The 23,434-nt window shown below is 43.0% G+C and overlaps 1 protein-coding gene across 2 annotated transcripts in view; it reads right to left on the reverse strand.

Annotated features, from left to right (window-relative positions):
- Positions 1 to 23,434, reverse strand: part of kmr (kramer) — a 50,650-nt gene that overhangs the window by 21,464 nt on the left and 5,752 nt on the right. Inside the window, exons 2-3 of one of the 2 annotated variants that reach the window (XM_017180254.3) lie at positions 21,897 to 21,914; positions 8,779 to 8,862 (exon numbers count right to left, since the gene is read on the reverse strand). The gene's annotated coding sequence lies outside the window, so the exon portion shown is untranslated. The remainder of the gene's footprint in view (positions 1 to 8,778; positions 8,863 to 21,896; positions 21,915 to 23,434) is intronic. The other variant, XM_070286372.1, reaches the window with a different exon arrangement.

Below are 23,434 nucleotides of genomic sequence, written 5' to 3' on the forward strand. Positions count from 1 at the left end.
CAGCCCCGAAACTATGATGCTGACGCTGACGAGGACGATGATGGTACACGGCAAATTATGCTTATTTATATAACAAATTGCAAATAGAGCATATTAGAGGTCATTGGGCCATGGGTGTTTACCATACATATCTGACCACGTAACCAGAGGTCCCGGAAAGTTATGGCATTTTTTTCCGGGTCTTTCAAATATTTGAAAGCTATAATGACACAGAAACTATGCTGCTGTCGATTATCAGTATCGATTCGCTTGATTGGCATGTGATTGGCATGCGAGGCGAGTTTCTTTTCGACAGAAATAATTTCCATAAAATCGCGCATACGCCCCGTGGTTTGTGCTTTGGAATTCAATTATCGCTGATATGTCTGCGATATGTATAATTATAATTTCAGGCCGCTCAGGCCCGTCTCTACCCCCACTTCCCCGAGCGCTGTCAGAAAATATTTTGATGCGGGTCAGACAGCAATAAAGAGAGCCATTGCCTACTTTTTGGGGCCACAAGGCTTTGTGTATTTTTAGCCTGGCTCTCTTGGAACTTAATGACTGTGACATATGCAACAGCCTGTCGCCCGCAAACACACACCTTTGAGGGATTTAAGCAAGGAGGAGGCACACCTGCTGACCAACTCCCCACAAACTGTCCGCAATTACGTCATTACCAGCAACGATAAGTGCCACTCAGGCCAATAGAGAGCACAAAGAGAGAGGCAAAGGTAAACGAAGAAACTACAAAATAAAGTTGGTCCTGGATCTAATTAAGGGGTATATAAATAAATTTGATTTTTGCAAGTTATTTACATTTCCAGTTAAAATATATAAAGTATTCCAGCATTAATATTTGTTTATAATCAAGAGCAAATCTTTTTCCAATTATTCCTTTTGCTTAACATTTTTTTGCTGTGCAAAGGTAGATAGACGACAGAGAAGGCTACCACTAAAGCCCAGCCCCACTCGACAGGGCAGTTCACTTTCAATTGGCCATAGTCGGCAAAGCGACCCACGAACTGGCCAACTTAATTAGTATTGGGACCGTAGCTGCCTTGGCCCCCCAACCACCCATCCCCTGCCCTGGCATGGACTCTTGTAATACGCTAAGTGCAATTATAAATACCCATCAAGCAAAGATTCCGAAGTAGTTACTAAGACTGATACAAAAAAAATGGAACAATAAATAATGCGAGAAAAGTACACCAAACTTGGCTCGGGGAAAATCAATAAACAAGAGAAGCGAAAAGTAGAGATACAGAGGAGGACGGCAAATATTTGAAGGCTGAAAGTGTGACAAACTTGGGAGCACCCGAGGAAAGTGGCCCACACACAGATACACACTGATGTATTGAGACACGGAAAGAAAAGCCGTGAAAAAAGGGCATTTTTCTCGAGTTGAGAATGGGTTTCTTGTTTTTTTTTATTTAGTTCCTGACTTGTTTTTGCTCTCTGCACACACACACTTCCCTACTTTCTTTTAGTTTTATTTTTCCCATTTTCTTGAAAGCCCCCTGGGCATTCGGCACATCATGACCTTGCCAGTCAGTCGCCTTTGATGACTTGTCAATGGGGTGGTGGTAGATATGTAAGTACGTCCGTATGTATGCTCGGGAGTATGCGAAATTGGGCCAAAAGTGTTGCATAATATTTGCCCGAGGCCGGAATGGCCGGTAATTTAACAAATCGCCCCGCTTCACACGTCATTGTGCGAGAAGGGGGCGACGAAAAATGCTGTTTGCTTATTGCTTATTGATCTCCCTGGCTGCTGGGCAGTCAACCGTTTGTGAAATTTGCATTCCGCAAAACAATTGAAAGCAATTAAACTCAAATCAATCATTAAATTGAGTGCATGAGTGTGTAGCTGCCGAGTGTGTGTGTATGTGTGGGTGTGTGCATATAAGCGGCGGATAATGCTTAATGGCATTCGACGGCAATCTGTTTTTGCGGGCAATGCATTAAGCTGCAATCGTTACGATCCTGGCTAGCTGGCATACACATAAATCAGGACTGCAATAGCCATCGATGCGGATTATTAATTGATGCTGGGACCCTGGCCCAAGGGATTGGGGTGAGAGAGCCTGTATTTGGATTTACCTGCCTTTCGGAAATTGGATTCCGGGTTCAAAGTTCCAAGTTCGTACTTGGTAAACTATGAGGAAGCCAAAGTTTTGTTTAAACAACATTTATGCCCGAGAGCAGAAGCAACAGCAGCGGCAGCAATTCAAACTTGCACACTTGATTTGCCAGACATGGCAATAGTTGTGCAAAAAGAGCGAACGAGAGGGCCAACATCGAGATAGATGGAGATGCACATGGACAGATGCCCCAATAGAGCTTGTGTGCACAGAAAAAAAGAAAGGTTTCATAAAGGGATTCCTTTTATATCCCTAAAATCATTTACTATCTATGAGTTTAGCTTAAATCAGAGATTGAGTCTCCAGAATTTTTATAGAATATTTAAATAAAAAAAAATCAATGAATTCTTTAAAGAACCTCCTAACTAAACCCTCCCTAGTTCCCTTAATGCAGTTTTCCTGAGTGTGCCAATGTATGCGTCAACTTCTGCCCAGAATGACACTTGATGATGAAGATTTTGTTGCTTTCACTTTTGTCGTTGTCGCAGAGAGGGCGACGTTGTTGTCTAGGACGTGTTTGTTGTCCTTAGAGCCTCCTGACTTGATTGGCACAGGCGGCAATGGAGCAGGAGCAACTGAAGAGACGTGCATCAGCATCGTCATCGTCATTGCCGTTGTCCTCCTAGTGGGTGCAATACTTTTTTTTTTTTTATCATCAGAAGCCCCACTCACGTCCTTGGGACGGAGCAGGTGAGGAGCCACCACGGCATCAAAATGGCAACCAGGCAACAAGCTATGCATGGCTATGGAGCCTGACTATTAAGCAGTCTCTGCCGCACCGAGGGTGATTATCACAGCCGGATGCCTAGACACTGATCCTAGCTCTGGCTGCGTCTCTGCCTCGAAAGCGAAGCCAAAGTTCAGCATGGCGCCGCCAAGTGTGCGTGGAAAGCTGAATAAGTCATTGAGCGAAAATTTCATCACCCATCAGCGGGCGAGCAGGCGGCGCTGGCATTTCGCTAATGCTCGCTTTCATTTGCGCCTTGCACAAGTTGAAAATTCAAATCAAGGCAAGGACATATCGCTCGCACACACCCACACTCGCAGGCTCCGAGTTTATCGGGGGAACATGAGCGATGGCAATGGCTGCTGTCATTCATGTTGCATACTAATTTAAATACGTGGCACGCACAGGAGTCGTGAAAAAAGAGTGACAGTGGGAGGTGGAGGAGAAACAGGGATACGCCGCACAAACACACATGCGGTGCTGTTACCCATTTCCGCTCCCGGCAGCGGCAGCAGCACAAAAGCCACTCGAGCCCCAGCCCCTCTGCCTCCAGGATGTATGCCATGTTTATGGCAAGTCCCTGCCCCTGTCCCTGTGTCTCCTTTTCTCTTTCCATAACCATCTCTATATATCCTTTTCCCTTGCCCTGCTGGAAACAAAGACAAGCGAAAATATTTTGCCGTTTTTAGTTGTCGCAAAAGTTTGCTTTGTCCTCGTGGGTGTATAGTAGTCCTGTGTGTTTGGGTTCGAGCTCCTTTGTTTATTGTGTATTTGTTTGGCATTTTCTTGCACAGCTTGTCGGAAAAAAAGTAAATAAAATGGATAAAAAGAGTGGCACACAAGTTGACCGAAAATAGGGACAATCGAATACTATATAGGAGTAACGAGTCCACCTAAAGTAAGGCTTCTGGCATTGCATTTTGTTTTTGTTAGTGAAAACATACTTCTTCTAGCTTCCATTTGAGCTCGATGAAGTCTTTTGAACTTAATAAACTGTGCTATCTTTCGTAATATTTGCTCTAATATATATATTTTATAAAAGTCTTGAATATTTCCAAATCATATATATTCCCTTTTTAACTACTTCAAGGAATGTTGTGAAAGAATCCTTAATTTTTCAACCCACCCAAAAGTTCGCGCAATATCCTCTGCTGCACTGTGGAATTTTGTTTTTATTACCGCCTGCCTGCCTTTCCTTTTTCCTTATTTATTCTCCTCCATTTGGCTTTCGATGCTTCTTGTTTTCCTTTTTGTGCCATTCAGTTGTTGTGCACAATACATATATTTGGGTCTCCGCTCAAGTGTGGGTATTTTTGTCTGGAGGGGTCTCCTCCGATGGCCCCGGCCAAACGTCGTCCATTCAGACCATTGTATATAAATGCAAATTGTTATTGATTATGCTCCACATAAAACTATGAGGGACATAAGAAGAACACTCTGTCACGGGCAGCAGGGAGAAATGTCCACATGGCGCATGAAGCATGCATACATACATTCCCAGAGCCGTAATAAATTCGAACGTTTGCAATTTTTGACCCACAAGCTGAACCTTTGTTTCCTTCCAGGGGGGTTATTTATTTCTAAACGAATTCAATAAAAACAAAAAACAGTGAGGGCAAGATAAACAATTTTCATTTGCACGCCAGCTTAGGCAGTAAACTGAAATATAACCCATACGCCCCGTCGGCCGACCATAAATTCATTTCAAAATGCACTTTGACTGCTTGACTTTTCGCTTAGAAGAAGAGGTCGTGGCGGAAAGTTCAGCCTATTTTATAAAAATAATACACAAGGAAGAAAGTTTACGAGCTTTATGTTCTTTTAAGAAGTATTTTGCTCTAAAGATGAACGTTTTAAATATTGAATTTAAACTCCTACGAATATGAACCCACATAAAGTTATCCAGTTTAGCTTTAATGTTCACTGTTCATCTATGATCTTTAAGTCCCAAATACTTTCTGATTTATTGATTTCCCAGTGTAGGGATGCCAAGAGTAAGGGCCTGGCATGCAGAGTTTCTGGCAAACAGTTTGCTTGCGGCTGCACAACTCAAACAGTTTAGCGGAAACTTTTTGCCACTGACATTTGGCCCCCAAACAGCAGAAGCAGAAGTTTTTCCCGCACTCCGCACAAGTGGAAAAAGGATCCGGTGACGCAGGAACATAATGACTTCTGTAATTACTCCCCTCCGCGGAAAGATTTACCTGCCTGCTGAATCGGCTGTCCAAGTTTTAATTGCTGATGCATGCGAAATTCGAAATCAACAGCAATCCGCAAAACACGCAGCAAATTAAGTGGTTTTAAGAGGGATGTTGAGGAGACATCCCACTGATTGCAATTTCGCGTACTTATCACTGAGAATTACACAAATGCAGCATGGAAATTAGGCAAGGCCATTACGAAATTATGAAATTATGAAATTGCGAAAATTGAAATGCACTGAATGAGGCAGCAAGCCATGTGAAAAAGCGGCGACACAGACACTACAAACTCCCTAACTGGCGGGAGTTAAACTTTTCATTTCTGGCAGAAACTGTCGCAAGCACGCCGCACTCTTTCATATATTATTCAATTTTCTGGGAATTACCGGTAAATGTTTTCCCGGAAAACACCCGTCTCACACAGAAAGTAGAACATTCTTTGATGACGGCAAACCGCAGAGAACTTTCGTTTTCCGCAAAAGTTGCGCAAAGCAGAGGCTTTGTAGCTACATTTAACCCTGAACCCAGAGTGTAATTTAAGTTTTTAGAAATTGTAACTGAGTTTTCATTACCAATTACATTAGCATTTGCAGTACCTTACAGAAAATTAAAGAGTATTTTGTATGAAATCTTCAGTCTTAAGTGAGTTGTTAATATAAATATTTAAAGGCCACAAAAAGTGTGCCTTTTATTGTAATTTCTTGCGTGAAAGCACGATTACAATGTACATGAACATTTGACTTTAACTATTATGGTAATTCTGTGGCATTCAACTTGCGTGTTGTAGACTTTGATAGAGGGCAAGATGGAAACTTTTTTGTCCATTCAGGTGGACACTGAAATGTTTCCCAAAAGCCTGAAGCCAAAACACAACCACGTCGATGGGTAAATCCGATTTAAATGGAGGGTACTCATATTCAGAGTCCCCCATATACATAGTCTGCATTCGAGCTCGAGTGGAGGAGCCCCCAGAACGGGGCTCGGAAACGGGGTCGTAGTTTAATTGAATAAACCCTCGCAAATTGCGGGCCGGGCTTTTCATTCAATTTACCATCGAAGCCCCCCTTCGATGGCAACTTTTACAAGCACCAATTAGTTGAATTAATGCTGAAATTTGATTTGTATTAAGCGCTCGACCACCAGCAGCCGGTTGGTTGTGCCCACCAGGCCGCCAGCTCACATGTGAGCCATGTCCTTGCGCCGATGTTGCTGCTCCATGTCCCGGCGAACATGTAGATACATTTTTTGAATAACTTATTCATTAGATATGCGCGGAGTGGAGCGACGGGTGTCGTGTGTGTGTGTGTATGTGTATATTATTCGTTGTCGGGCGAAATAAATTGCTTTAAAAAGGAGCCGCCAAGCGAGCTGCCAAAGATAGCACAACTTGGCAACAATTTAGTTGCCTTTTGTCCTCCTTGTTGCCACATTCTGCAGGTGCCAAGGCACTCTTTGTATTTCCGACAAGCGCCTATACGAAAACAGTCCCACTCATGTGTCTCAGAAAAAAGGATTTACCAAAGGCAGATACAATCAAAGGGGGGGCGTACACTGAGGCAAATAAGATTTTACAACATAATTATGGTAAAGAAAGAATGTTATTAATAGGATTTCAAGACCATTATAAAGATTTTAAGTCGAAGAATAATTAGAAATAATATATTCTGATAAACTTATAGAGTATTTCTTCTTACTCTTCAAAAGTTTTGATAGCTCTATCCTACTTTTATTTAACTTTTCCTTTGTTTTAGGTCTCCAAAACGGAATACTTTGTTGACCAAGAAAGAGGCTTAGACGCTTAAGTTTCAGATAGCAAAGAGTCCCAGATCCTAATGGAAATAGGAGGCTTTCACTCGCTGAACTTTGGTGCTTGCGGTGTCCAGTGGACGACGTGTGTCGGAAATAAGAACACAAAGGTGGACCCGCGACCAGCCCCTCAAAATCCCGCCCACCCCTTAGTGAGCAGTTCGGACACAGGACTTAGAACTCAGGACTCAGGTCTACGGACTATGAACGGTTGTGGGCTCGGCTCCACATCTCGGCTAAAACATTCACGATGACGACAACAACGACGACGACGTGGTCTGGTCTTCGTGAGTCGCAGCGCTCCGGTTCTGGCACATAATCATTTACATAATATACGTGAGCACCATCAGCACGACCACAGCGAACCAGTCGGAGGAACAACAACAGCCAGCGACTTGGCCAGGATAATTTCACTCTCACAGGACGCGATTTTCGGTGGCGACTTGCCGTGTGTGTGCTTGGTTGTGCGAGTTTGTGTGTGGGTGAAAATATTGCTTCGTTTATGTAACACAACGGCGCGCACATTTTCTAATTCATTTTACTTTTAGGATTGCGCGTGGCACTCCCACCCAACGCCCAACTCGCAACGCCTCCTCCGCCTCTGCCACCTGCCCGCTCCCGACGCGCTTGTCGTTTTTGCGTTGCCAACTTGGAGCGAGGAGCGCGCACCGTCCGCGTTCTGTGCCTGGAAAGGCTCTTCGGGAGACTGAATTGAGACGCGCCAGCCACGAAGCGCCTGAAAAGCACAGGCTTCCCTCGGCTCGGCTCTGCCCTCGGCGCTCGGCAAAGAGGACACACAGCTGACGACAGGAGGTGCGAGTGAAAGCTCTGACTCGGGCAAGCTCCGTGGAAAGCTTCGAGGGTGGTCCTTAGAGTTTTCCTTCAACTGGGAAGCGAAAAAAGTAAAGGACCAACTTTGAATTGGGCTAGGAAGTATATTTCTAGACTCTCCTTTCGAAGATGTGTACTTTTTTAAGGCAAATAAATTTAATTCCGTTACTAATCTTGCTCCTTGTATTCAAAAACCAAGAAAACCACTCAAATCGCCCGGAGTGAAAGCTCAAGGAACTCACATGGCACCCACACACCATACCCGAACCCTCTTGGTTTATTTGTTTTTATGCAAAAAGCCTCGGCTAAGGCAAAGGTAAAGCTTTTATTTCTAATTTGACCCAAGCAGTTATAGTCGAAAATGCGGAAAAGAAACTCCGGCAGCATAAAAATGAGTTATGAACCGAGATACAAAGTATTCACACTTCGTTGAAATCATTGAAGCTGCTGATGAATCTGAAGAGGCGAGTCACGGGGCAATTTTTCAGCCAGGGAACGCGTGCGAGGTCATAAAATCGGTGTTAATACCAATAATCCAAGGCACACTCGTGCTCGTTTGTCTGCCCGTCTGTGGCTGTCGACTTTAATTATCATCGGAGCGCATGCGAGGCCAATTAAATGAACCTAGTCTAACATGGCACTTGGAGAAAAAAAGAGTGCTATATTACCAAAACTGAAGTCGATTTCCAAGACATTCCGCGTTCAGCTACTGGTTCCCAGTTTGACCAAGAAGATTGGATGATTGGATTTGATCATTCGGGTCAGCGGTTTGAAACTGATCCCGGAGGAACTGCGCAATCCCTCGATGGATAACATTGCAGAGGGCAATGCATTGCCGGCTCCCTGGGACCCAAGAGCAGCGAACCCGAAAAATATAAGTTTGCCCACCAAATACATGATCTTATTATTTAGAAGGATACCAGCTCTGAGGATCACATTTAAGTGTGTCCTCTTTATGAAAATATCCCAGGCCTCGGTCATTCGATTGATTGGCTGAAACTAAAGAGTTGCCTCCAAACTATCTCGCTCTTTATGAGGGCTTTACTACTACAATCTACCTAGTTTTTTTCCATGTTGGCTAATAACTCACCTCTCTGGGGTTAGACGAGTGTGTTGGCCAATAAATTTAGGCGCTGCTCCGTGTACCGGCGGCGACCGACATCATCATCGGGAACTGCAAAGAGAATTCGAAAACAGGAGAGAATCATTAGTATGCAGTCGGAATATGGCTCGAAGGGGAGTACCGGCAGCAGACAACTGAGAAATCGTGTAAAAAACGCGTATGTCAATTAAAAGCCTATAACAAAGGGCTGAGGCCCAAACCAGAAGCCAGAGGCACCAGAAGTCAGGTTCGATTCCCACTAACACACAAATCGCTGCACGCAAATGCAAAGCGATGCGTGAGGAGAGTGGGGAAAGGGGAAAGCGTCAAGGCGGCAAAGAGTGGGTGAAAAGTGGGCGGCGGCAGGGCCCCTAATCCCGCCGGGCGAAGGCGCTCTTGCCTACACAGGTCACGTGCTGGCAAAACGACAAAACACGCGCTACCCAAAGTCCCGCACTTGGGAACGTACGGAACTCAGTTCGATGTGTATTACTTACACCCCAAAAAAAAACTAGACTGAATTCCAGAAATTGAAAAAATGTATACTATCTGAATATATTTTTCTTTTGGTAAAATAACTACAATTGAAATATATTTTTCTTTTTAATTCCCTTAAACAATTTTTTACCATCCCCAAGGTATTCTTTTTAGTGCAGATATTCAAATTGGTTTTGCCGGTAAAGTGCTGAACGAAAATTGAGCCAGAGTCGATGGCTATAAAAATGCATTTACCTTTTTAGAAGTTTGCCTCGGACACTGCACTGAATAATCAAACTGAATGGGCAGAATTTAGCTAACAATGTAGTCTTTAGTCACAAAAAGGTATGTAAATCAATTGTTGGCCAATTGAATCGGGTTTTTGCTCGTTAATTTGGGTCAAGGGAAAATTATTAAATGGCAGGAATCAAAGCAGTTGGCCGGCATGACATGCCATTTAACAATTATAATTGAGGTATATTCCCTCTGAAGTTTCGTAGCCAATTTACCCAGTGGGTCAGGACTTTGGCTGCAATTACTTGCTCGTCCCGGCCATCTGTGGGTGCATGTGTCTGTCTGTCTGTCGGTCTGCGACGAGTGTTTGTGGAATTGGAAACAATTAGCAAAGTGTGCAGGAGATTTAGAGCGGAATGTCATAGCCCTAATTGCCCAGGAGCACACACGCTCACACATTCCCAGACGCAGAGGCTAAGCGGAATGAGCTAGAAAGAGGAGGTGGTGCTGAATTTAATGCCGGAGACATGCAAAAATTACATCCTCAATTGCAGGAGCAGACCTCCGTCGTTGTCACTCTCACACAAAAGCTTCCAAATTCAATAAACAAGGTGCTCGTGCGGCCCAGGACACACTGTGTCTTCCGCCTCGCTACCCTCACTCCCTAACTCGCATTGCCTGGCCAACGAGCCGTGAGGATTCTGTACACTAAACAAAATTGTATAGAAATGGCCAACGAATATGTTGGAATACGGAAAGAACATGGCCTCAAGAACAACATTTAAACCCAAATTATGTAATCTCAGCACCCCTGAGTTTACAATTTCGAGAAAAAATATGGGTTAAATTATAATTTAAAAAATAAAGGTTAATTTATTGTAGCTTTACTTTTAAGTGTATAACCTTATTCCCCATTTTCAAGTGTAATAAAGCTGTTACTGCCCCGAGTTGGAGACAATGTTGGTCATGTGCGGCCAGCTTAGAAGCAAAACAAAATCAATTGCACTTGCGGGGCACTCCCTATCTCCATCTCCCCTCGTCTCTTCCCCTTGCCCTTCTCTTCCGCCCCAAAAAGTAGGCAATATAAATTTGCACACAGCTGCCATGCATCTCCCACAAAACACTCGCAGCGCACACGCACACACATTAAGCCATTAGTCAGTGGTCAGAAGAGCGACGGCGAGAACAACAAGGGACAAGGGCAACATGGAGGCAACCAGCAGCAACATCGATTTGGTCGCGCCTGCAGATTCAATTGGAATCTACACAACGGCCACATGCGTGGGTTAAGCCGTCAATGGCTGCAGCCCCTTACCTCCCTTTCGATTCCCCCCGTCCCTAATTCGGATGCACTGGAGTGTGGCCAGACCTACCTTTGCGACCAGTGAAGCTCCACGCTCTACGCTCCATTGAATGGCCGCAGCGACGCCGTGCGAGTATTTCGCCAATTACAGCTAACCACCTTTGACAGAGTCGGCCGGGAGCTGGCCTAAAACCAGGCAGAGCACAGGCGGCAACCAGGCAGCATGGGGATCTTAAGGTGGCAATTGATTGTCGTAAACAATGGGGTCTGATTTAATGGAGAGCATTGCCCGGACAGGCGGTAAGCTGATTTAAATTATTGCACTTGAGGGGGGGTCCTTTTCAGTTTAGGGAAAACGGTTGGGTTTCCTCTTGTGTGCAGTTTGTTGCAGGCACTCAGTAAATTATAACAATCTGCCAGCCAGTAATTGTATTTAAGGAATGCCTTCGATTGGCTTCTGGGCAGTAAATTCCTAAATAAAGGGATAAATATCTGCAATTTCATTTAATAATGCTTAATCTACTTATGAAGTCAATAGTTTGGGTACACCATCTACTAAGTGAGCTTACTGTAACTTTAGACATGAGTTTATCCTAAAAACTTTTTAGGTTTAGCAATCCAAAGAACCTTTTAGGCCTTCTAATTATTTAAAAGATTCTCTCCCCCTCTCCTCTTTCACACCGCTCTCGCAGCTGTCATAATCGCATTTAACCCGGCGGAACCCTTTACTCCTTTACTCCTCGGGCAGGCGGCGAGTTCGTTGAACTCCTGCGTCCCTTTCCTGGGGCAAAGTGTGCCTGTCAATGCTGCTGCCTAATGCATAATTAAGTGAGCCTGAGAGAGCGGTGCAAGTGTGCGTGGAATGCTGCACCTTGTTGTTGCTGCTGCTGGCGGCTTTTCCGTGCAGTGACTGACACACTTAAAGCTGCAGTTAATTTAAAGACCGTAAATGCAAGAGTCACGTTCGTGCAAAACTAAAAAACAAAACAAAGACCGCTAGCATCTGCTTTTTGCATTTGACATTTTACGATTTTACCTATTCATCGGCAGCTAACTATGTACAGTACGTAACGACATAACAACATCAGGCAGGCCCAGCGGCGGTAAATGGTTTGATTTGCGTTCACAAATTGCCGTCGACTTCCGTTCATTCCGTTGGTTTTCACCCAAGACAGCCGCTGGGTGTATCTACCGCTGCAGTTTGTATCTAACAGATACTAACTACACATAGAGAATAGTTGAATGCATGTGTTAAATAAAGGAAATTAACTAAAATACGTGCTTATGTTGTCTAATAGTTATCAAAGCCTTAGATCCGCATTTGTTTCTATAATAACCAAGTTTCATAGTTTACTTTTACTAATTAAAACCTTTTAGTTATAGGCAAGAGTTTTTCTCTCTGTCTCACTGCATCCTCATTACACAGTGCTTACGGATTGATTTCCAGCTGTGATTCGCCTTTGCCCATCAATCAGAGGCTGCAACATCATTTGCATCATTATGCAGCGCAACAGCAACAGCCACAGACATCTTTAAAGTGGGTCAAAAGGTGATTTCGCTGCGCTTAGACACTTTTTGTGCCGTTTGGCAAATTGCCCGGCAGCGTATCGCTGGGTTTTTGCGGTTTCGCGGAGTGTTTGGTTTTTTGTGAAAATGCCAATTGCGAGTTTCCCATCAACGACGACGACGACGACGACTACGACGAAGACTGCGACTGGCTACCGGAAAATCTGTGCACTTCAACAAGGCATACCATAATAATCGCTCCAAACTTGAACTTGATCTTGAAACAAAACGGTTCCATATGCCTGGCCATGCATGCAGGCCCGCCCATTCTCCCCCAGATTATATCATATTTTCCTACGCATTTCCACTCCACTTAATAACAAATTATCTGCAGTGGCAGTCGCGTGCTTTGTCTGTGCTCCGAGTACATTTTGGATTGTTTCTCTTTCAGTTTCTGCTTCTGGTTTGTTTCTTTTTTTCGTATTTTGTATTTTTGTTTGGCTTTTCAGCGCAGCCAAATGTTATATGTATGTCTGTGCACCGTTGCATGTCGCCGTGTATTTTTGGTTGTATTTTATTTTTTGCTACTTTTTAGTGTATATTTCAACCGTTTCTGTTTGTATGCGCACTTCAGCTGTGTGTTGGCCGAACAACAAGCTCACAATTAGAGCGCTCAAAGTCGCGTAACACTCGCCAAATGCCGGCAACTTGGCAAGTACGTAGAATGCCAAATGAGCAGCCGTTTAGTACGGATCTGAATGCATACATCATTTATTTAAGGGGTAATAATGGGTATAATGCAGTCTTAAAAGTTGAGTAATAAGGGATATTTGGTAAAAGCAAGCTAATTTTGAACATAATAATAGACGTGTACAATCAAATTTGACAGTCAACCAAGGCTAAAAGATTGAACTATTTATATTTTAACATTAACAACTTCCTTATGTTCCAAAAATATAATACAACTATCAGGTTTCGTGTATACAAATATAGCAAATCTTCACATTTTACTATAAATTGAATTAATAAATGTATTAAGATTATTATTGCAAGTTATAGATACTTAAATAATGAAGAAGTCATTAAATAATTTCTCAATTTATTACAACAAGAAGCTATGTTATAAGAGGGGTATTATACTCTGCCAAACACAGTCTACCCTCACCTCATGCTTCAGTGTTTTTTCATTTGCAATTTGGTTTTTGTATTTAGAATTTTTTTGTATTTTTTTTTTCGTTGCCGTTGTTTGCAATGTCCGCATGCAATGTTAATTTTCCAGCTTTCCATTTCAATGAGCTAAATGAGACTCGCTCCGAGGCCGGAGGAGAACTGGACCAGACCAATCTGTTGACAGTCTGGCCGCGATCTGAACAAAGGCCTCGAGTGGCTGGCTCACTTCTTGCGCAACTGACTGGCAAGGCACCTGCAATGGAGTATCGATCGAATCGAGGTGATCGTGCTGCTATTTTTCTTTTATTTTATATTTTTTACTGCACAATTTTTTGCTTATTCAGCAGACGACCATCGGGTTCGATCTTCGGTTTCAGCCAAGCTTAGTGCTTACCTGGCTAATGTCGGCGATTCAGTTCCGTTACTTCTATATGCCACGCTCCATCTGGCAATTTCCCGCTCGATCAGCACTTTCTGTTTGCGCTTTGTATTACAAAGCAAAAACAATACCCACAATCAGCACTTTCCGCAATGTATCGGAGCAGCGAAGAGCTCTTCAGGCAGTCGGACATCAGCGACCAAATAGCGCAGCTTATCAGGCTGCCCCAAGTCACCAAAATCACGTTGCAAAATGCCAGCGACAAATTTGTTGAGCAGCAGAAAAAGTGGAGGAAAACAGAGTCTACGACAGACACTTGAAGAAATATTAACAGAGTTTCCAAAGATTTGCTTTTCATTTAAATGAAATCCAGTGCCTTTTCTGGCATTTAAAGCACCCATAAAATATCTTTTTATGTAAGAAACTATCTTGCTTTTATAGTGTTTAATTACAACGCCCTTGCAGGGTATTATGATTTCAGTCAGAAGTTTGCAACGCAGGGAAGGAGATGTTTCCAACCCTATAAAGTATATATATTCTTGATCAGCATCAACAGGGGAATCTTTCTAGATATGTCAGGAAGAAATCGATTTTTTGGCCATTTTTGCAAAATTTTATAAGGGGTTACATCATTAAAATTGTTGATTTTGAATTTTTAAAATTTTTAAATGAAGTATGCAGATTTATTAACTGTAGAAAATCTTGCACAGAACAGTTTCCGATTTAAAATTAGTGATATTTGGGCCGAGTTATGATATTTTTAATTTAAAAAAAATCAAGAAGTTTTTTAATATAAAAAATCAGATTTTATAATACAAAATAATATTTTTCTAAGTCAAGGAATCATTTCCGACCCCATAAACCATATATATTCTTGATCAGCATCAACAGGAGAATCTTTCTAGATATGTCAGGAAGAAATCGATTTTTTAGCCATTTTTGAGAAATTTGATAAGGGGTTACATCATTAAAATTAGCAAAAATAGCCAAAAATTTCGATTTCTTAAAATTTTACATTTGGTATGCAATTTTTTTAAATGAATAAAAACTAACACAAAACTGCTTTCCGAATCGAAATTAATGCATTTTTGGCATAGTGATATATATGATGATATATTTTAATTGTTACCTGCAAGGGTATACAAACTTTGGCTGGCCAAAGTTAGCTTTCTTTCTTGTTTTAGTCTGCCTTTTTCTTTAAGTTACTTTCCACTATTTAGAGTCAGACATGAACCCTTGTATGTAAAGCACATTTTCTGCCAGTGCATCCCTAGGTGGCACTTGTCTGGAGCGAAGCTCTCGTCGCCGCCATTTGTCATGCGATGCCGTTGCTTGCTCCGTCTCCCATCCTGCCCTGCTCCGACAATTGGCGCTGGCATTTGGGTAATTTTAATGAGCGGCGCTTGTAAGAATTTGCGACAATTTGACGTCGAATTGCCGGGGCAAATGCAACTGCAACGGCAACATCTGCGGCCGTGTCAGCTTAGTGGTTGAACAACACATTTGTGTCAACATTTTTAGAGTGCAACACAGTGCGATGCGCTTATCAGTGGGGGCAGTTGACTCGAAATGAGTGGGAAATGTGGGCCAAGCGCGATAAGCGAACCAAAAATATATAAATTTCAAATAGGCCAGTAAATAGAATCCATTTAACTAAATAAATCAACCGAATGATGTCGGCCAAACAACTTAATAATGAGCCGCTGTCATTGTCCCTGCCCCTGCCCCAACGACAATGACAACGACGACAGCCAGCAACCACAGAGTGTTCCAAACATTTAGTCGACGCGCCCTTTGCCACGCCATATACTATATATACTCGTATGTGGCTGGTCATTCCCGAGGCCAACAACCACAACAGTTATAGTTTGCTTAAAGCGCCAGTGTCCGCCCCTTTGTAGCCGGCGGGAGAGGTGTGGTTTTACACTAGAAAAGTATTTAAATAACTATTCAATTCCAGCACTAGTCATCTCTCTTTTTCAAAAAGCCTTAAAACTTTTAAAGCATTGAGTGGAGATTATGGATTACTTAACAAAAACCCTAAGATTAACATTTACCAGATTACTTTACAGCCCTCGATAAACTATTTAAGCTAAACTCCGAATTCTGTAATCTAAACTGCTTATTCTCTTAGAATATTTTCAGAGCAACTATGGGAGTAGTCTGCTAAAATTCCAAATATTTTCCCCCAGTGTACATCATCCCAACGAGGGCCTAAATCGATCAAACTTCTGAGCTGCGTTCGTGCCAGTGCATTGATTTGTGCAATGCTTGGCCAACGCAATGTCCAAAGGCTGGAATTTCACAATGAATCGATTGGGGATTCCACCCCCAACACAGCTTGACTCAACTCAAATCACTCCTCACCACTTGTGCTTCCCCTTTCATAAATAAAATCCCATTTGGACTTTTCTCTCCTGACCGAACGACCATCGAAACGAGACGAATTTTATTCATGGCGCATTTGGTATAAACGGCGTTTACATATTGAAATCTCTCAAATCCGAAAATGTGAAATGTGGAAATCTCTGCAAATGGAAAGTCGCAGCATCAACACACGCACGAATGTGAGTGAGTATATGGCATTCCCATGTGTGTCCAAGGGTTTTGGGGCTTATAAACTTGTTGTACAACTCATAAAATATGAAGGGAACGAGAGAGAGAGTGGGGAAAAAATGAAAGAAAATTTATTAGCCATGCAACGAACACCAAATGCACTTTGATCATCGAAGAGCTTTCTTTGGTTGAATGCAAAATACTATATAATATGTGGGGAGACATAATTGGGATCTCTTTTGGGAGGTATTTTAATTTTAATCTTATATACTTATGTGGTTATTACACTGTAGTAAAGCTTACAAAATCTTATTTGAACTTTAAAATAAAGTCATTTTCCCTTACTCTACTGCTAACACAATTGATTATTTTTGGTCTTTTTCCGCTATCAATCCTAAGCACACCCCGGAGAGCTGCTGAGCAGCGCTTATTCCTGCCAGATAATATGTTCTAGTTAGGATATAGTCATTTATGCGGTTCGGCTTTCCCCTCGAGTGAGTGACAAATCTCGAGAATCAACTTTTCCCATAAAGCGTATTAAACGAGCCAGCAGCAGCCAGACAAAATCTGGCTTACATCAACTCCGAAAACGAGTTTTTTGTGAGCCCAAAATCAGGGCTCCCCCAACCCACACACACACCCCCCCAACTCCCCAGCAACGACTTGCTCCATTGGGCTGCGAGCTGCATTTCACTCGAATAATTGAACATTTTCGGTGACCCAATTTTGGGGCGACACCGCCTGAATATAACAAATTGCTGCACTGAGGCCACGCCCCCCATTTCGAAGTAACGCAGTCTCTCCGCCCCGCCCTGCCCTCGGTGGCAAAGTTTTCCTATTGATTTTGTCGCAACTTAACTCCAAGGGGCAGGCCGAAAAGTTTTTCTGCGGCTCGACTTGCTGACACGTTAAGTTTACTTCGAGTTTCTTTGACGTACACACGGGTATCTGCGGGTGTGTTATGTGTGTTGCAATGGGAGCAACGTGTGTGCGCGCACTTGTGGCCAATAACTTTCAAATGGCCAAGTTTGAAAGTTGGTAAGAGCTGGAAACCATTGAATGTTACCAATCATTGCCGATGCCAGCGGAGTAGCAATAGCAGCTGCAGATTCAATTAAACTTTGGCTTCACGCTTTCGATCAGTGAAAGTGAGTGAGTCGCCGAAGCCATTCATCCCCTTCAATTGGCTGCCACAATCAATTGCATTGCATTGCCAATAGTTGGCGATGCAATTGCCATTTCAGTTGCATTGACAGTGGCTGTGGCAGCAGGAGCTGTGTCAAGTGCAACGACGAACGGACAAAGGCCACTGAACCGCAGCGGAAAGTGAGACTGGCCATGGCATCTTGGCCATTTCCCCTTGACTTGGTCCACTTAAAAGGACCCAGGATCAAAAAAGAGCTGTATTCAGGATATGGCAGTAGTTATAGATATTTATTTTAATGAAATTTTTAATTAAAAGCGAGAAATAAATGGTTCTGTTTTCTCAGATGATACTTTCAGCTTTTAATTAATGAGAAAGGAAAACTTAAGTACACCTCATTCATAGCTCAAAACAATTGCCTATTTATTGCCTCCCCATATATCAAATTTCTGGACTCGATCTGCAAGTTCATTGCCACCTCACGGGCCGCAATTGCAACCCGAAACGTCCCAGAGCAGCTATCCACTTATGAATTATAGTTGGCCCCGGCCAGCAATTAAAGCGAGCATCCGCTTTAAATTGAAATCGAAACTGTCCTGGGGGCTGCCGGCTGGCGACTGTCGGTTGGAGGGAAAGGAAAGGTGAGCCAGTGCATAAATCTAGCACAAGCACGAGCGCGGCCAGAACAATAGGAGCAGCTGGGAGAGAGGAAGGCGACGCGACGCGACGCTCAGCTGCATTTTGCAGGCAACAACTGCGGCAACAACTGCGGCAACAGCACGCTTGGCCAACGCTGCGTGATGAAGTGGCCATGTATGGAAGAGCCTGTGGCTCTCGCTCTCCGATTCTTGCATTACAAGCACATCAAGATATGGTATATACTATATATATATATAGAAAATTGGCACATATTACTCGCTTTCAACAAGTTCAGAGAAGCGAAATGGAACGCACAACACCCAACAATGCCAAGCAGCCAAGGAGGCAGCCGCACACGCAGAAAAAATTGTAAGAAATTAAAGGAATAATAAGAAAAATATATAGCTTGATCGAAACCATCAACATTTTTGATATGATTCTAGAAATTTTATGTAAAAATATGTATATGTTTTAATTTACATTTCTGACTTATAACCTCTTATCTCACATTTCCCTCAGTGTGGGACAGGAAATGCAGGTTACTGTGATAAGATCTAGGGATTTATCTTATATTAATTGGTGCCAGTGCAGTTGGGGCAACCTAGATCTATGGAGGAAGTCGCCTCAAGCGTATCAATTTGTTATTGAGAGGGTCTTTTATCGCCCTTCCTCTGAAAGATCTCTCGTCCAAGACAAGAAAGCACTCACACGAATGCCTTGACAATGAACCGTGTGTGCCCAATCCGCAACTTAACTGCCACCAAACATTCCGGAGACCCACTTCTTCGATCTAAAAGACTAACTGTCGACTAATGATAGCCACATACATGAATACTCGTATTACCCGCATTGTGCAACGTCATCTGATGGCTATTTAGACCAAGACCTAATCCTCTCCCGGGGCTCATCACCTGTCCGCCGGCTATCTGGCACCACCCATCTACATCTACATCTCAATCGGAAGGTAATGCCATAACACAACATAGAGGCCCGATTGTTGTTTGGCCCGAACCAAGCTGAAGGGCTCTTCGGACCCGTCTTGGCCTGGCCTGGAGAGTATCTGTGTTAATTTCCGCTCAACAGTTAGTTTTATGACTTCTTCGAGACGTTCCCACAGACCCAGAGATCAGAGACCAGAGACAACTGTTGCTGCGTCACATGAAAAACAATCGTTTCCCCGCAAAACGAAGGAAAACAAAACGAAACCGTCTGAAATGAAATGAAAGCCGCACGGGGTCAGTTTTGAATTATTTATAGGAGTTTTTGAGTATTTCCATGTCCACTTTGTTTGCTTCGAAAATGCTAATTCGCAGGCCCGAAACAAAGCTATGGGCTTTGTCAAAAGAAAGCTAATTAGATGGTTTGAATAAGTGGGCGAACTTTGTAGATTATCAACTAAATGTTTTCTTAATTTATTGTATTTATTATTAAGACATAACTCTCGAAATCGGGCTCAATCTCTTTCTCCATTGAGACATGTTCATATTTCTCTGGCCAAAGTCAAGGGTTCGTCTTTAATTGTTAACAAGTGAAGCGTCTCCCCCGAGGAGTCACTCGAGCGTGACAGGTGAGTCGAACAGGTGAGCGGAGCAGGTGAGCGAAGGAGGAAGTGAATGCAAATTCGCCGCCTGTAATTGTGTGAATAAAAGTCAACAGTTGTGGCCAACGCCTTGACACGCAACCCACTCTCTGCCCTTCCTCGTCTTCGAGGGTTTCTTTAAAAACGAAAACGAATTCATTTCATAAATCCCCCGCCTAGCTGAGAAAGAAATTAGCATAGTTTTTGTGTCTTGCCTAAGAGGGAACTGTGCTAATGTTACAAAGTTGCTTCCTGTTTTGGCCCTGCTCCCAGATTTGCCCCAGCCGCAGTTCATTAACTTGGCAACAGAGTGGCAGTGAGCCGCCAAAGGCGAATTTCACTTTTTTCGCACACAATTTGAAGTTCAACGAGCAGCAGCGAGCGAGCTCCCACTTGATAGAGGGGGAACATACCAAGAAACCAGTTGAATAATAAGCCAACCGAGTGAGCCACGTCTTTGTGCGGGGAAATTGCAAATTACCGCCTCATAACCTGCAGGTCTAAAGCGCTCCGTCCCCCATTTAATTAAAATACTTTCACTGCCGCCTGCTGGCTGCCTGCAAATGCCAAAACTCCACCGGAGTCCATGCTAGTCATAAATTTATGCCAGTTTGTCGTTCATAATTGTGAGAGATCCCAGGGAAGCCGGACAGGCAGCGACAGTTGGCCAAGGTGGAAATCGCTAAAGGATAAAGGGGGATAAGACAGTGACAGGTCGGGTAAAAAGGGAAACTGCATTTTAAGTTGGCAAACTACCAGGTAGTGGACATTGATTGCTGGAGTTGTTAACGGACATCAATCAGGGCTTACTTAATATAAAAAGAGGTTTATTTTTGAGATAGCTTCGATCAAGGTTTTTCTTTACTTATGACCTTTCCCTTAATGAAACATCCTTAAAATGGCAATTAATCTAATAAGTAATAACATACCCAACATTTTCACCAACTATCCTGTGGCTGTAATGATAGACAAATAAATTCTCCAAGTTGAAAAGGAAATGTGGAATTAATCAAATCTAAACTTTCGTTTTCCTCTCCACTTAGCCTCATGAACAATAAAATTTGTTACCTTTTCAATTGAAACTGTATAACTATTATGGCCATTACGATCCATTTGATGGAGTCAAAGCCGGGGCAAGAAGCCCTGCCACATAATTAAACTTAAAGACTGTGCTGTTATGGCCTCAGTGCTCCCAATGAGCCCCAGCCCCCAATAAACGGAAAACAAAAAATAAAAAATAAAAAACTACTCAAAAAAGCTATATAACCAAAGGCTGGAAAAAAGCTTGAAATAAAAAAGTCAAATCGCTTTTCGCAAGCCAGCGTGCTGTCATTAAATTTAATAAGCACTTTTTTCAGGCCAAGCTTGGATTTTTTTCAAGCCCCCGCCTGACCCCTCTTCACTCTTAGCCCAGCCGAGCATTTAAAAGAAGACAACAAAAACACAAAAAACCGAAAATGTTCTAGCAAAATATGAGCCAAGAAAAAGAAAAGAAATAAAAACTACAAATAACGTTGCTGGGCATTTTTTGAGCCTTTTCTTTCCATAGAATTTTCTTGGTGGCCAAGCGGAGTAAATGAACTCTGGGGGCACCATCGGCGCTGTCTAACGGCTCATCTGGCAGACGGGGCTGGGGCTCCGACTCTGGCTTGGGCTCCATTCCCAGTCCGGACTAGACTAGCACACTTTTGCTCATTTGTTTGCCAGCCATAAGAGTGAGTTATGAAATACACTCGTACGCATAATGCCCCACACTTCACACTTTGCTGGGCCGGAAAATACACATAGGAAAGTGGTGCCGTTTATGGCCCAAGTAAATTAAGAGCTGCTCTTTCTGGCTTCCTGGGTGATCTTTCATCGGCTTTAGACAATTTACAGACCAATTGCAGGGAAAGGCCGGTAATGAAGCAAAAAATGTAGCGATTATGGAGCGTCGATCCAGCTTAAAGCCCGCTGTGCGGTGATAGAAAGAATATGTGCTTTTAAATGCGGCCAAGTGCCAGTGCACTCACAAAAAAAGAGTATATAGAAGCTATTGAAATTAATTTAAAAATCGTAAACTTCTTCTAAGTCTCTGGGAGGTAAGGATTTTATGTCCTATTGCATTAGCGCAACTTACCGGAATGTCAGGAAAAATCTGAAAGCAAAAAAAACAGAGAAATAAATAAGTATATGCATTTTAATAAGTAATAATTATAAAAATAAAAATAAAATGTACTTAAAACAATCTTCATTTGCTGTGCACTTTCGTTAAATTATATAATTTAAGATATTCTCATTGTATTCTTCTGAATATTACTTTCCATCTACGTTTTGACAAGCGTGGAAAAAGGGAATAGGGTTTCGACGGAAACGCTCATTACGGAACCCTACAAGGATGGTGGTTTTTGTCTGACTGGCAGCCACCGTGCACCAGATCCCCGAGCGTTTGTGTTTGCGCTTCCATTTTAGGGCGGCGCATAAAGGTAAGTCCGCACTGGGCGGGGCTGGATGTTATGAGAATAATAATAAAAAATATGGGAAATACGTATAATAATATCGCGTTTCAGTCGAAAAGTGTGCGGAACTTTTTCGCATTCAGTGCACACGAGTGCACAACTCCCACTCCCCCGGGAAAAGCGGGCTGCGGCCGGGAAATGGGGCTGACTGGTATGGTGGCGGGTGGGTGAGTGCATTGCTGCTGCAGCTCCAACTTTGGCTGCAACTGCCAACTCAATTATAAAACGAGGAGCAACGCACAAAACACATTAAAACTGCAAGTGGAAAGCTTGTTTTTCTTCACTATTTTTTTGGTTTTGTTACTGGTACTGCAGTTTCGTTCTTGTTTATTTTTCAGTTCTTTCCACTTTTCGCTTTTCTGCAATTTATTGAGTTCTCTCTTTGGCATTGTTTTGTTCCCTCTATGCGGAACGAAATAATGGCCAGAGCTCCGAGCACAGAGCAGTTCCTGCTCATATTTCTGCATGCAATTGGAAATTGTGTTCTCGGGGGGGCAGTGCATAACTCAGAGGGCCAATAAAGCACTAAAATCCAGTTGGTCACTCACTTAAGTTGAATTTATGAGAAGCGCAGAGAGAGGCTCTGCTTACCTACTTGCTCTGACATGATAACTTTAATTTTTTATGTGTTTTCAACAAGAAAATATAGAACACAAAAAACAAGATTGAAGCAATAAATTCTATCTCAATAAAAAGTCTTGGCCACAGCTTTGATTTCAAAGAACCTCAGCTATTAATTTTTCTATTTCATGAACGACTCCCAAGACGATTCATCAGCCATTAGTTCCAGGAAGTCATCACAGAGCGACAAGAGGCAACCGCAGCAACACGGCAGCAGCGATGCAACATCGAAGGGCGGGCGATGGTAGAAAGCGAAAAAGCAATTTCAATTGATCGACGCCGTCAGCTGTTTGATGGACGCAACATGAGCCAGCAATTTGAGGCACGCAGCCGGGAAGAGCACCTGCTCCTCTTCGAGAATCGAGAATCGTTTGAGCGAAGAGAGAAAATGGCAGAGCAATGTCAGGGAGTTTTAAGGAGTGGAGTGTGTGTGCTGGCTGGTGTTGTTGCCGGAAGTGCAATTGTCGCATGCAACCATGCCACGCCCACCCAAAAACTGAGGGAAACCCGGCACAAGCAGATGAACTCCAGCCACCCA

This window comes from Drosophila kikkawai, chromosome 3R, assembly GCF_030179895.1.
Source record: "Drosophila kikkawai strain 14028-0561.14 chromosome 3R, DkikHiC1v2, whole genome shotgun sequence".
Taxonomy (NCBI): Eukaryota; Metazoa; Arthropoda; class Insecta; order Diptera; family Drosophilidae; genus Drosophila; species Drosophila kikkawai.